Here is a 6515-nt window from a genome sequence, read left to right on the forward strand (position 1 = left end):
CTTCAGATAATAGAGAGGGTGTGAATTACTTTTGGAGGTGTCTTTGGAGGGGTAGAACTTTGAGGTCCGTTTCGAAGGCCTGGGAGGAGGTGGTGGTCCGGAGCTGAGGCGGAAGGGAGTTCCAGATTCTCACTGTGTTGCCTGAAAAGGATTGGGCCATCGATCTTTCCTTTTTGAAAGTGGGAGGTTCAAGCAGTAGATTTTCCGCATTACGTGATGGTCTAGAGCCTCCAGAGAGAGTCAGTTTATTCGCCATTTAGCGAGGAGAGGAGGAGTGCAAGGCTTTGTGGGTGATACAGGCAGTCTTGTAGATAGCTCTAGCCTCGATGGGAAGCCAGCGGAGGGTGGATAACATCGGTGTGATGCTGTGTGAGCCTCAACCTAGTCCCAACAGCCACGCCAGGCCCAGCCTCAGGCAGGCCCAGCACCCAGCCTCAGCCCTGGCCCAGCCAAGCCAGGCCCAGCCCCCAGCCCCAGGCAGGCCCAGCACCCAGCCTCAGCTCTGGCCCAGCCAAGCCAGGCCCAGCCCCCAGCCCCAGGCAGGCCCAGCACCCAGCCTCAGTCCTGAGCCCAGGCCCAGCACCAGCCAGGCCCAGCCTCAGGCAGGCCCAGCACCAGCCCAGGACCAGCCACGCCAGGCCCAGCCCCAGGCAGGCCCAGCACCCAGCCTCAGTCCTTAGCCCAGGCCCAGCCCCCAGCCTCAGGCAAGCCCAGCACCCAGCCTCAGCCCTGGCCAAGCCAAGCCAGGCCCTGCCCCCAGCCCCAGGCAGGCCCAGCACCCATCCTCAGCCCTGGCCCAGCCAAGCAAGGCCCAGCCCCCAGCCCCAGGCAGGCCCAGCACCCAGCCTCAGCCCTGAGCCCAGGCCCAGCACCAGCCAGGCCCAGCCCCCAGCCTCAGGCAGGCCCAGCACCAGCCCAGGACCAGCCACGCCAGGCCCAGCCCCAGGCAGGCCCAGCACCCAGCCTCAGTCCTTAGCCCAGGCCCAGCCCCCAGCCTCAGGCAGGCCCAGCACCCAGCCTCAGCCCTGGCCAAGCCAGGCCCAGCCCCCAGCCCCAGGCAGGCCCAGCACCCAGCCTCAGCCCTGAGCCCAGGCCCAGCACCAGCCAGGCCCAGCCCCCAGCCTCAGGCAGGCCCAACACCAGCCCAGGACCAACCATGCCAGGCCCAGCCCCAGGCAGGCCCAGCACCCAGCCTCATTCCTTAGCCCAGGCCCAGCCCCCAGCCTCAGGCAGGCCCAGCTCCCAGCCATGCCAGGCCCAGCCCCCAGCCTCGTCCCAGGGCGGAATGTATGAAGCTCTGTGGTTATACTGAATAAGCAGCTACCTATGTTATGCCATCTATTAATGTAATAACTGCACTTTCACAATTGCTTTATTAACATTCCTGCTTTCTCAAATTTGCTTGAAAATGCACGATTTTTCTTCTTTTTTTTCAAAATTTTCTTGGGGGGGTTACCCACCCAAACCCCCCTTTTGGGAATCTGGCTCGCTCGCTGTGCTCGATCGCTACGGTGCTGTATGCAAATCACTTTGCGCCCCACCACTTTCAAATGTCACCCACCGCCCCTGCCTAAATGTGGAAAAGCACTTAGTCTAAAGAGTCATTTACAGTAGTAACACAAAGTAACACACACCAGCTGACCAGAACTTCCTTCAAATGCGCCAAGAACAGCAGCGCTTAATATTTAATACAATAAGGGCCTCGTTTATGAAAAGTGTTGCTTCGCAGCGGTAAAACAGCGATGTGACACTTTTCATAGCGCCATCCTTGTGACACCATGGATGCGCCATATTTACTGTACGGCACTCCATGTTGCAAGGATTTACAGATATGTATTTGTAGGCACAAAATTGGCACATTGCTGGAGTGTGTCTGAAAACAGACGCAACTCCAGCAATGTGTCTATTCACGTGGGGCAAGTCCCATGTGAAAAGTCCTGCATCACTCCTTATGTCTGCTTCTAAAAGGCTTAAGGATTTGACATAGTGACGCCGTAAGAGATGCAGTGAAATCTCATAGATTTCGCTATGCTACTTGTAGTGGCTTTGCTGCAACGGAACGCCCACCCTGCGTACATTATACCTATCGCCGGTATAATGTAGTGCAGGGGTTTGCAAAGTGATACATCTGCCTAGATGCGCCACTTTGTAAATATGGCGCAGTGTGGCACATTTTTTACCCTGCCTCAGCTCACAAAAAGTGACGCAACGGCGGGGTAAGGGCCTCACAATTAAGATCCTAAGGGCCAGATGTAGGAAGGCAAATACAGGTCGGTAACGGCCGAATTCGGCCGTTACCCACCGATATTTGAAGATGGAGATGTAGGGGCATGTTAAAATACAGATTCGGTAATTTTACCGAATCGGTAATTTTACCGATTTTGTAAAATACCGAATCGGTAAAATTACTGATTCTGTATTTTGACATGTAGGTAGCACTGCAATCAGTGCTACAATGGTTTAAGAATTCGATATTTACCACCAACTAGAAGTTGGTGGTAAATAATGAAAACCCTTTAAAAAGCATTTTTTTTGCTTTTTAAACAGTGCCATGTTGCAGACATACATGCCCTAAGGGCATGTGTGTCTGCAACATGTGCATCCATGCACAATTGAGGGGTGCAACAGGGTGTCAAAGTGACACCCTACCACCCTTCAATGTTTCCCCCAATTACCGAATCGGTATTTACCGATTCAGTAATTGACATTCATTCCTATGGGCCTCCAGGCCCATAGGAATGAATGGCAATTACTGAATCGGTAAATACTGATTCGGTAATTACCGATTCATACCGATTCGGTAATGAAATCGGTAAAATTACCTAAATCCCGATTGCCAGTTCTTAAATACCGAATCGGTATGATTCGGTATTTAAGAATCGGTAATCTGGGATTACTTACATCTGGCCCTTCGTGCCTGGGCCCAAACTTTTGCTCAGACTCCGGCGGCTGGCACTGCCGAAGATAGTGTGCCAATACTAAGGCTACACAGTCTTGATTCACCTCATGTCTCTTGAATCCACCACTAGACACTTGTTTTTTTATATCACAGTTTCAGTTTCTTTTTCATCTCTGTTTTCTACCTTTGTCACTGTGTTTCTGTCTTGCTCTTGCTCCTTCTTTCCCCATTTTTTGTTTTTCTCTCTCTTGCTCTGGGTCAAAGTCTGATGAACTAAAATAAGGGCCGGTCCCCAAAATTGAGGGCTGGTAGGCCCCATCTGCAAACACCAGCCCAAATTAAGAAAAGACTTATGGTATTAAGGGCTCAAACAGGAGACAAAACAATTTTATTGAAGCCCTGAGAATCATTGTTTTCCTTACTATGCAAACCACTATTGGAAAATCTTTGGGCCTCATTTAAATATTTGTGGAGCAGGAGTCAAGCTATTGATTTGTGGGACACTTGTCCTACCAAACTTGTATTTTCATCACTCTAATTAGGAGATGCCAGGGTTTACACCAGGGAGACATCTGCTGTACCCAGGTTGGAACTTTTAACCAGGCTGCCCTTCATGAAAAACACAAAAGGTGATGGAAGGAATACTTGCAATTTTTCTAACCACTGGCAATCCCTCTGGGTAGCATCACAAGCCATTGTTTCTTTGCTCACCTTGTCACCTCTGATTGGACCCAACCATATGCAAATCAGCCTTGACCTGGCTCCTCATGAGAACAGTCCAGCTCGAGCTGCCAGGTCAGGACCTCCCGGAACCGGAACACAAGCAACCCAGGACTAGTTTTGCCCTAGTTACTGTGCCAGTGAAATAAAGCTGTACCCGGCTGATGAGCCCATAACTAGGACGAAACCAGTCCCCGGTTGCTGAGAACCTGGCATTGCACTGCAGATGTTGGATCACAGCAGCAGAAGCAGATGCTGGAGCAACAATGGTTCATGCCTCCCTTTGCCACATTCAGAAAACTGCTTCTCGTGATACCCTCCGTCGAGCGTGTTGCACAAGGAGGCTTTGCACAGCAGATCTTAAAGAGGGTTGCAAGTCAAAATACCAGCTACGGGAAGATCATCATGCCATGCATCGAGAAGTATAGATTTACTGTTTAAACTCCACATCTACCTACCATGATGATATAGTAAATAAATGTACAGGTCGATATTAAACTCAGGATTTCGGCACCACACCCTCAAAGATCAGAGGTACACAAAATTACATCGAAAGAGTAGCCTAGGACCACCTCACACCCCAGTGGTTCTCACTGAACATGCTGGAACATGTGTGGGATCAATTTATGGCCTCCATTTGTGAATCTTCTCCTCCTTGAAGCAGGATCATGTTGCTGCCAGAATGAGTGAGACTTGGAAGCTAAATAGGCACTGGCAAATATTTCAAACCAGTCCCTCCCTGAACATGCGAGTGAATGAAGTGATAAACCTAATCTTCAATAGGAGATGTCAGAGGTTGTCTCCTTGAAGAAAATTGAAAAAAAAATGGGTCCAAATGTTGCATTTTACAGCTCAAAGTTTAACTCAAATTAGCTATAAAAAAGACACAAAATTTAAGGGAGCTCTGAAAGGCAACCAATGAAAAATTTAAGTAATCATCCACAGTATCCAGCGGTGACATTTTTGAAAGCAGAAAATCATGTATGTGTCATTCATAAAACTGAGTGTCAGATGCATAAAAGAGGATGCGCAAGCAGCTGTTATTTGTGCCACAGCTCATAGACAGCCAACAGAAAGTACCATGCCAGGAAGACTACCATTAGCTTTTAGTCTTTACCTGTACTAAACATTTACCACTTTCTGGGTAGTTGAAGGTCCGCCTGAAAGTCTGCTCAGGGGCCTATCTCAGTCAGTGACAATCAGGGGGCATGAAGCTCACATTTCCTAACTATAAATTCAATGGGTTGCACGGTGAATGTGTAAGGGGACTATGAATGTTTAAGAGGACCAAGGTTGGACATGGACTGTTCTTATGAGGAGCAAGATCAGTACTGATTTGCAATAGGTGGGCCTCTGGGGCTGAGTACATTTGCACACATTCCAGGACTACTTCTATGAGCTCAGATTTGCCACTTTTTGGCAAACTGGTTATAAATATATTTAAGCTCCTGAGCCAAAAGAAGAACAAGTTCAAACCTTAGACCTTAGTGAAATCAGGATGGCAAAACAACTGACACAGACCTAGCAGACCTCTACAACCAAGCCAAGAATACATTTATTTGGGGGGACCGGACCGAGTTTATGTGGTGGCGTCTTCCACCACCCCCCCCCCCCCCCCACCTCCCCACTCTTACCAGCGGCCATCGCATGCGGGGCGTGCAGGAATCGCCAGCACCCCCCTTCTTACCGTCCGCCACAGTAAGGAGTTACTGCCATGGGCAGCCAAAGGAGCAGGTGGGCCACTGCACAGCGAGGCTTGAAATGCCAACTTGTTGTAGATTATCACAGATGCCCGTAAAGGGCGATGCTGTTTACTGTTACATCTAAGTGTAATATAAGGGGTGAAATGCAGGCCCTGCAGCCCTTGCGGTGCAGGGCCACCCATCCTTCTGGGAGCCCCTTGCCGTCTAACACCTCTGGATAGTGGTCAGATGTGGAAATCTCACTTCCCTTCATCACCTTCTCAAGTTGGGCCCCATCAAGGGGCGTAACAGAGGGCAGCTCAGGCCATTAGTACCACTGTTCAGGGGCTAAAACTGGTGCAGGCTCATTTTGTCCTGCCAAAACGACGATATAAGCCCTACCCTCTCGCAAACCAAAATAAGGGGGTACACCCGGGCACGATCATCACAGAAGCATTGGGAGGAACTATCATGATGCCGTGACTGGGTTTCTTGGCCCAGGGTATTTTGCTGAGGCGGCCTCCTGTAGCTCGCCCCCCACCCACCTTTGGGCCTTTGTTACGTCACTGAGTGACGAGATCATCACTGACACAATCGCATGCAAGCTGAGGCCCCGCAACCAATGCCAGCGGCGTGACCTTTAGTGACGCAGCATTGGTGACGCAGCAGCGGGGTGTTCCATGCTGAAAAGGCAGACGCTGGAGTTGAGCAGTATGAAGATTTTAGTGGCGTCGTGGCTGGGCCTTGCGTGGTGCAATGGCGGATTGTCAGTGACGCAGTAACATGCTTTTCTGCTAATACAAAAAAATAGATATTTAGTGAGGTAGTGGCAGGTTCGTAGGTGATACAGTGACAAGGTGTTGATTGACTGAGCCTGGAATGGTGGTGGGTCATGAGTAATTCGCTTCCAGGGTCTTGATGCAGAGACACGTCAATTAGTGGCGCACTTACACGGTCTCTGGTGATACACTGACCTAGAACTGATTGATCTAGAAGGTTTTTACTGATGTAGTGACAAGGGTTTCAACAAGGCACTTTCGATGTCTCTAATGCGCTGTTGTGGTCACGGTGAAGAGAGATTCGTCGTTGATGCTGTGAAGTGTTGAGTCTTGCCGCGGGAACAGGATGTTGGCATCTCAGCCCCTGGGCCTTGAAGGATACAGTGGTGGTGTGATGATAAAGATGGACGAGACCTGTAGAGCGAATAAGATTTA

This window comes from Lissotriton vulgaris, chromosome 12 (genome assembly GCF_964263255.1).
Source record: "Lissotriton vulgaris chromosome 12, aLisVul1.2, whole genome shotgun sequence".
NCBI lineage: Eukaryota > Metazoa > Chordata > Amphibia > Caudata > Salamandridae > Lissotriton > Lissotriton vulgaris.